Raw genomic sequence first — 6,770 nt, forward strand, 5'->3', positions numbered from 1 at the left:
GAAAATTATATTGTTTTAACGTGTAAATACAAATCACACCAAGTTCAAGTCGTAATAGGTCTTTTGAGCAAACAGCAATGATAAGTAAGTTTCAAAAGAAAACATCCGGCCTCTTGACTCAAACTGTTGGGAATGTTTGTCGTATCACATGGGATAGGTTTTACACAGGAAATTCAGCCTCCAAAGTTTGGACTAGGAGCGCATTCCCATAGATTTTAGATCGATCTATCCCCGTGGGGAATCTCACTAGATTACTGTCAGATAATCCGGCTTAAATGTCCGTCTCGCCTACTACAAGCTGTAAAGCGGAAATTAACTTTCGTGCCCGCTCGGCTGACAGCTATTTAGCGTGGACCCCAAGGGAGTTGATCGATCTAGTTGGATCGATTTAATCTCTTGGAATCGGGTCTTAGCGTGAACCTCCAGGGAGTTAGGTCGATCTAAATCTTAATCTCTGGATCGATCTAAATCTTTGGGAATGCACCCTAAGACTGGGTTCCCATGCCTCGATCGATCTAACAGGATCGGTCCATCTCCACGGTGTTTCTCGCTTAATTGCTTTCAGCTTAAGTGGCTTAAATGTCTGCGATGCCTACTTAAGCTGCTAAACGATAGTTAATTACCCCCTATCAGCTTCAGTGGACGTGACAGACATTTAAGCCGCTTAAGTTAATTGCAATATTAAGCGAGAATCTCATTGGAGAATATAATAATAATAATAATAATAATAATAATAATAATAATAATAATAATAATGTAGAATATAATAATAATAATAATAATAATAATAATAATGTTTTTCAAGGGCGTAAGTTTTTTAAACTGTAGTCATCACTTTTCAGATCTTTCCAAAATAGTTCCTCAATTTTATTGTTGATATTTTAACATGAGGAAATCTCCAATTAAATAGTACATGCATGTAATGTACTCCAGTTTGAGATTAATCCATACTAGTGCATCTATGTACAGCATGGGTAATTAAGTACTGAGTCCCAACACGAGACGTCCACTGTATGTGATATACAAGCGTTTAATTACCGAGGCATACATACAGTGGACGCCGAGTAATTATAATTGATTTATACCACGACTGGCGCTGCAAACAATAGGATGAACGCACCGAAGTTAAAAAAAGCGTGAGCCTGGTCTGAATACTCCTTACAACACGAAGCCGCCACTGTTTGAGATGTGTAAGTGTGCAATTATTGAGTGAAGCCGAGATGGTTACACTCTCATATGTCGCATACAGTGAGAAACGGTCGCTGATTCGGTGATTTAATTGTTTAGAGTACAGAGCTTTGTTAGTATCATATTAACTTTGTTTTGATTTTCATTTAAGTTTTATTTTATGGAATTTTCACCGCGGAGGAGATGGAGGAGAGCTTGGCCTTTTCACAGCTTCTTGCCTCTTGCGCCTCGATATAATTTTGCTCCTGTATATGGCACACGGTGGACGACACGTGTTATAACTAGTACATACATTCTTTCATATTTAAAATCGAGCACAATATCATTCTCTTCGAGTGTCCTTGCTACCACTGATTTATCTTGCCTCAAAGACGACTTAAATTTTGGCCTGAAAGAACTTATAAATTTTTGGTCTGTAGAATATTTTTGTGCAACATTTCTTCGAGTTCATATCAGCATTTCATAAAAGCGTTCAAACTGATGATATCTTAGACCAATAGTTGCGTTATTGTAGTATGCAGACACAACTACAGATAATTTACTAGATAGAAAAACGGCAGGGTCTCGCTGCGAGAACTGTGCAGCTAAATGTAAAGACTTGTGCTTGCAACCTTTTGGCAACCTTTTCGCAACCACAAAATCTGGCGATGGCTTGCGATTACTTTGCGAGCCTAATAGGAAGCTTTGGCGTATATTTTGTCGTGCACCGTTTGCCAGAAGGATGCAGTATGGTACCCTCTACCAGGGCCGCAGTTATCATTCTGTGGACATTTTTGCTGTGGCGACAGTACAGAGATTAGCCATCTATTTAGCCAGAGACATATCTCTTAATATCTAGTGAAAAATCAATCTGTGGCCCTGGTAGAGGGTAGCAGTATGGTAACTTAAACTCTGAAGACCACCTTCAAGCTGTAGATTACCAGTTTGCCAAGCGATACACTCAGCAAACACTTGATAATCAAAAACCGTTCGCAGGACTGTAGCAATCGATTGCCTATTGATAACCACAAGGTCGCACAGATCATACATATTGTAAACTTCTGGCGGTAGTTGCTTTCACATCAATTCCCCTCTCAGAATACAAGAAAAAATGTTCTAGTAAAGTGACACCTTCACAAAGAGCAGGGAACGTGTTGGCTGCTGTAATAACTGGGATCGCTTAGTTTCATAACGCATTTTGCTCATTTAAAATTGTGAGAAAACAAACCTTATTATAGATAAATATCAGCTTGGTATTGCAGCCATCACTGCAATAATAATTATTATAAATATGAAAATGTTTTAATCCTCATTAATCTTTACACATCCCTTTACGGTATTTTGCTTCAATGCTTGGTCTCTTTGAGGTCTCAGTGCCTGTGCAGTTACGGTCACACTGAACTAAAAACCTCTTTGCGAATTGCAGCTATCACCAGTTGCCAAAACTCGCAAAGTGGTTTCTTAAAGAACGCGTGGTTTATATCTAGTCACGCCGGTTTCGGTGTAGCAACAAAAACATGCAGGCGACCAAAAAAAAAAAAAAAAAAAGAATTTGTGGTATCAAATCGGTTGCCAGTGGTTCGCCGATTGATTTGCAACTAGTATGCAACTGATTGTGCGGTTTTCTCTTTGTCTCTTTTGCTTCAAGCGTTTACCACTTACAATACAACGTAATTGAATCGTTACAGCTCGTGTTCATCGTGTACGTTTTACATTCTCATCTTTGCGGTGAGGATACATGTACCAAGCACTGGGAGGATTATTTATTGTATTTACTTAAACAACTTTATTAGGTTTTTTGGATATTTTAATGATTTGTTATATAATTTGTAGATAATACGTTAATAAATAAGAATTATGCATTGCTGATTAGATAATTTTCATTTTCTCTACATTAGTCTATTTGTTGCATTGTTTACTCAGATAATTTGGCTTTGCAATTCTTAAACGAGATACAGCGATGAAACATTAGGGCGACAGATTAATTTATACAAATATGATAAATACATGTAGACAGTCATTTTAGGCTTTTTGAAATTTGCCTATAATACCCCCCCCCCCCCCCCCCCCCCCCCCCCCGGTAGAGGGTACTAGTGGTAGGTGACTGGTTTCAGTCTGGTTATAGCGACCTTCTGCCAACCAAGAAGAGACCGATAAGCAACATCTGGAATACCGATAGTTTTCATCTTCAGTCGCACTGGTGGTCAGTGCACAGAAAACTGCCTACATGTGTCAGCAATCGCGACCACTTTAAAACCTATGGCAACTTCCTTGCGATTGAGGTTGCTGAAAGGTTGCCAAAAGATTTCAATCGCAGTGCGACCCAGGCTTAAACCAACTATGTTCCTTTTTGCTACGGTTCAGAGGATCGGTCTAGGTGCGGAGCTACACAGGTTTTAATACACTTGTGTGAACGTGCTGGACATACCGGTAGATAACATCTGTATACAGGTGCATATACATGTACAAGAACAGGTGCGCTACATCCTCTTTTTATTTGGCGTGGTTCTACCAGTACTAAGTCGCATTATAAGGGTTATATAACTAAACACAGTAATGGATAGCGTGTCATAACCACTTAAGCTGAAATGTTAACTCTAGGGGTATATATCAACTTGATTTACATATACAACCACAAATGCAAGTGGACATTGAATGTGAACCACAATGTGTATTATACCTGTTACCAGACCATGAAATGGGTTCATCTTTCATCTGAGGTTGACACCGCAGACCAAAAAAATCAGCACTGTGTCATATTTGGTGTCCAAAACTTAAAGAGATGTAACTCTTCGTGTGCAATTTAAAAATTCCACAATAAATATATATTATAAATAGCACACAGAAATAGAATAAATTCCATTTTAGCACTAAAACTTCGGTTTTTGCAGTTATTCTGAAATCTGTGCTTGCCATCGAACTACGTGGACCGTCATAAATGGGTAAACTCCGTAATGATTATTACGAAAACATATTTTAAATTAAAAAAAATAAATATAAAATAAAAATAAAATAAAATAGTTTCGTAACGGATTCACTTACCATTGGAAAATATTCGAAACCGTCGTTTACCCCAAGAAGTCCGTTTTATGGCTCTTTTCCCGACAACATTAAGAGCTGTTATCTTTTTAAACATATACCGTCGGTATTTATTTATCTTTACCCAATAACCCAGAGTACCCCCATGGACGCCACGCGCAAGCAGTTTTTTCTTTTCTCATTTTCTGATGGTTTCTCTTAAGAAACAGAAACTCGCAATGCTGTAATCAACATATGATGCCTAGTGCCTCGCAGCCAAGCAGTCTGTTGATACTTGGTAGACATGCGTCTTTAGAATTGACTTCACTACCCGTCTTTCTCGAGCTACACTAAGCATCAAGGTATGAGAATACTAATAGTTTCTTTGTCCTTTGTGTGACTATTTTCGTAATTATCTCCTTCTGTATTGTCACGTGCACATACCGATGTCATCGGGAAAGTTGACAGCTTCTCAGACGACACGCAAACTAAAACATCGTCCGTCTGTTGATGAAATAATATCATATCTCCGTCAACCCCCCTTCCCTCCCCCCGCCCCCCCCCCTTCTCCGGCCCACTTCCCTGTCAGCAACATCATTAGGTGTAATATCAGTAGGGTACCTGCGGCAATCAAAAACTGCCTGTATGTTAAAAAATTGGGTCTTAATTATCATGCTTAAGTATCATTTTTATGCCTCATGCGGAGTGAAACCATAAGCAAAGCTTACGTGCGTTTTCCCGCATATGACACAGTCATGAGAACGAATGGATAGGGCAATATGTGACAACCATTCTTTTCAGTATTGGCGAATTGGTTTTAAAAGTATCATTCTTCGTTAGAAACGTCGGGAATGTCACAGACGGAATTGTTTTATTGTAAGAAGCATGGATTAATCTAGGGACAAAAAAAAAAAAAAAAAAAAAAAAAAAAAAAAAAAAAAAAAAAAAAAACCAACTAAGACCGTCATTGCTGAAAAATGTAAAAAGGTCGAATAACGACAATATAAGTTTTAAAATTTTGTGTATCTTTGGTCAAGAGCTGTGCGTGCAGTTTTCATAAGTCCTTGTCAGCCTCCTTCAACATTAAAAAGATCGATTCAATATCAGAAATAATACATACTAAAACTCGGCTTTTAAAGAAATAAGATTGTCTTCTCTTGCGACCGTGCAATCAACCTACTCTTTGATGCTATCCCAAAACATTTATGGTGATTCAACAGTCCCATTTGTTACATTTTCAAAATCCATCTTAAATTATTAAGTATGCAAGTAATTCTGCAAATGCAATAGGCCTACTTCCTTGATTTGTAGTGAATGAATCATTTAATGTGATATTGGTTTGTAGTAATGTAATGTCTAAATAACTTAATGTAATATTGGTTTGTAGTAATGTAGTGTCTAAATAACTTAATGTAATATTGGTTTGTAGTAATGTAGTGTCTAAATAATTTAATGTGATATCAGTTTGTAGGTAACACAGTTTGTAATTTGTTCAAAACCTTGGCGTTGATACATTGGCGTTTTCAAGGCAAATGAGTTATCACGTACAAATCCAAATAATAAATAAACTGACTGGCGAAGAATTGTTTAAAATTTAGGAAATATTATGAGCTACAATTTCCTTTACTCTGTCACAATTATCGGTATTTGTTCTATCCCCCCCCCCCCCCCACGCGATTGTAACTGCTGATACTCAGTATACTGGAGCGCTCACACGCGGGAACACCACTCACTTCTCACCGACTGCTGACCACACGGTCCAATCACTGCCTGCACTTATTAAATTATTAACATACACATGTGCATAAACGTGCCCAAAGATCACTACTAATATACTTCTTTTTTTTCACTGCAAAGTAGAGATAAGAATTTGGGGTTGAGTGGTGAAACAAAACAGTATCAGTCCGTGAAATCAGCGAGAGGTGGGTTTACATAAGACTGTCAAACATCACTGACCGGTGACAGGGTGAGATCTCAGATAAAAGTAGAGATAAAAAAACGCGAAGATTTCAATATGATTATAACACAAATGATAGTGTGGAACGGAAAAGATGGCTAGACATAGAGAACTGGACATTTGTTCCATATTGAACTGAGGAGAGCTGGGGCAGATATCGAATATTTCAACTTCACATCTATTCCCAAGTGAAGCGAAATGGCTGCTTGATATAATTACAGTGGCAGTAAAGTTTTTGCTTACTCTATGATTGGTATCTTCTGGGCTTCTTATGATTTAAGCCGGTGTGATTAAAGGCACTGAACGCCCAACACCCTCACGAAAGAAAAGAAAAAAATCAGAGATGAGATGAGATAAAACAAAGTAGGCAGATGTACTGAGCATTGGACGATTGAATTGCGTGTTCACGTGCATTACATTATATTTCATTTTATGCTGATCGGTGACCATGATAGTTACAACTCGAGTAAACGGCCCCAGATTTATCTAAATAGGGATCAGTTTCTACAAAAATCTATAATGCAGCATGGTCACTTTAATTTTTTTCGTCTCAGTCCTTTCAAACCAGACCAGTATCCATCAGAAAAGGTTCATTGATTTTTTTATCTAATAATTACTCCGAGGGCAC

This window comes from Lingula anatina, chromosome 2, assembly GCF_051362555.1.
Source record: "Lingula anatina isolate TDL-2025a chromosome 2, LinAna3.0, whole genome shotgun sequence".
NCBI lineage: Eukaryota > Metazoa > Brachiopoda > Lingulata > Lingulida > Lingulidae > Lingula > Lingula anatina.